The sequence below is a fragment of the Sprattus sprattus genome (genome assembly GCF_963457725.1).
Source record: "Sprattus sprattus genome assembly, chromosome: 21".
Lineage (NCBI taxonomy): Eukaryota > Metazoa > Chordata > Actinopteri > Clupeiformes > Clupeidae > Sprattus > Sprattus sprattus.
The window spans coordinates 9,391,939-9,394,438 of NC_137919.1; positions in this window are offsets into that span (position 1 = coordinate 9,391,939).

Sequence of the window (2,500 nt, forward strand, 5' to 3'; positions counted from 1 at the left end):
TTCTCCTATACCCTTCTCTTTTGACTTAATCTCATTCCTCCTCTTCTTCTTCACATTAGTATTAATATTATTATTATTTCATTGAGTTTAATTGTTTTGTTATGTTCCACTGAGTACATGTATTCCATATCAGATGTTTGGTTCTTTATAGCTCAATCCTAAACCATACAGATCACTATACATATACAGGACATATGTGTAGAGGACATTTAGACTTATAGAGTCATGACACACAGACACATTTAGCCTTATAGAGTCATGACACACAGACACATTTAGACTTATAGAGTCATGACACACAGACACATTTAGCCTTATAGAGTCATGACATACAGACACATTTAGACTTATAGAGTCATGACACACAGACACATTTAGACTTATAGAGTCATGACACACAGACACATTTAGACTTATAGAGTCATGACACACAGACACATTTAGACTTATAGAGTCATGACACATAGACACATTTAGACTTATAGAGTCATGACACACAGACACATTTAGACTTATAGAGTCATGACACACAGACACATTTAGACTTATAGAGTCATGACACACAGACACATTTAGACTTATAGAGTCATGACTCACAGACACACATTTAGGGTTATAAAGTCATGACACACAGACATACATTTAGGGTTATAAAGTCATGACACACAGACACACATTTAGGGTTATAAAGCCATGACACATAGACACACATTTAGGGTTATAAAGTCATGACACACAGACACACATTTAGGGTTATAAAGCCATGACACACAGACACACATTTAGGGTTATAAAGCCATGACACACAGACACACATTTAGGGTTATAAAGTCATGACACACAGACACACATTTAGGGTTATAAAGCCATGACACACAGACACACATTTAGGGTTATAAAGCCATGACACACAGACACATTACAGATACACATTTAGTCTAATAAAGCCATGACACACACACATTTAGGCTTATAGAGTCATGACACACACACACATTTAGTCTTATAAAGCCATGACACACACACACATTTAGGCTTATAGAGTCATGACACACACACATTTAGTCTTATAAAGCCATGACACAAAGACACACATTGAGTCTTCACTAGCCTCATTTATACTTTGTCCATGGCCCTGCATGGCTACTACATGTCTGCAAAAGCAAACTTGGTAATAGTCCATGTTTTCCCCCCTGTGTGTGTTTGATGTGGAGCGATCATCAAGGTTTTAGGGCTGGACTGGTAGTTGGATGTTGGATGAACAGTTGGACTCTTTTGTAACATTGCAACGGAAAAGGGATTCAGTGTGTCCTCAGACAGGGACAGAAGTTGACACTAGCCTTATACTAGAGTGCTGTCTGTTATCACACACACACACACACACACACACACACACACACACACACACACACACACCTTCTCCCTCTGCCTCATACTAGAGAACTGGAACCATAAGGAGACGCTCTACAGACAGACTAAGGTCTAAATGCTAAAACTATCATTCCGCTGAAGAGGATGTTCTTCCTGACTGATCTTTCCACGAGGATTTACGTCCCGGTTCTTGCTCGTTCTTGCGCTTCTGCTTCTGCCTCAAGCTCACCCCTGCCTGACCAGGGGTCAGAGGTCAAGTTGTTTCAACCTCGAGTCCACGCGGCTCTGGTGTCGTGTCCTCCAGTTAGCAGCCGGGCTGCACCATTGTCTCTGTGGCAGAGGAAGTAGAAACACGGTGTGTGTGTGTGTGTGTGTGTGTGTGTGTGTGTGTGTGTGTGTGTGTGTGTGTGTGTGTGTGTGTGTGTGTGTGTGTGTGTGTGTGAGTGTGTGTGTGTCTGTGATAACACAGTGAAGACAGAGGGAGGAGGGTGTGTTTGTGTGTGATGGTGCAGGGGGCACAGTAACTTTGCACATTGTCTCAGGAATTAAAGAGGGAGGTTGTGTGTGTGTGTGTGTGTGTGTGTGTGGGTGTGTGTGACTATATGTAGGATAGCACAGGAAAGAGAAGGGAGGCAGTTATTCTGCACATTGTCTCAGTAAAACAGGAATTAAAGAGAGAGTCAGGTGTGTGTGTGAGGAAAAAGCCCTTTCCTGTGGGTCTTCTGCTCAAAGTTTCTTTCCTTGCCACACCTTGATTCTTGCTCTACGGCAGTGGTTCTCAAAGTGGGGGGCGCGGGGGGGCCCCAACTACCCCTAACTAGCTTTGGGGGGGGCCCCAACTAGCTTTGGGGGGGCCCAGCTTGCATTATTACTTTATTATTATTATTGATATATACAAAAAATGGGATTGAATTGAATTGAACATATGCACACTGACACAAAACAATCCTGATATTCAACATAATAGCCCAACCAGTAGTCGGCAGTCCAGAACTAAGGGCTGACACCACACACACACCTCTCTAGGAGTCCACTGTGTGTGTGTGTGTGTAAGAGAGAAAGAGAGAGCAAGAGAGAGAGAGAGAGAGAGACCGCCTCATACACTGCTTATGGGGATGAGGCAGTGGCT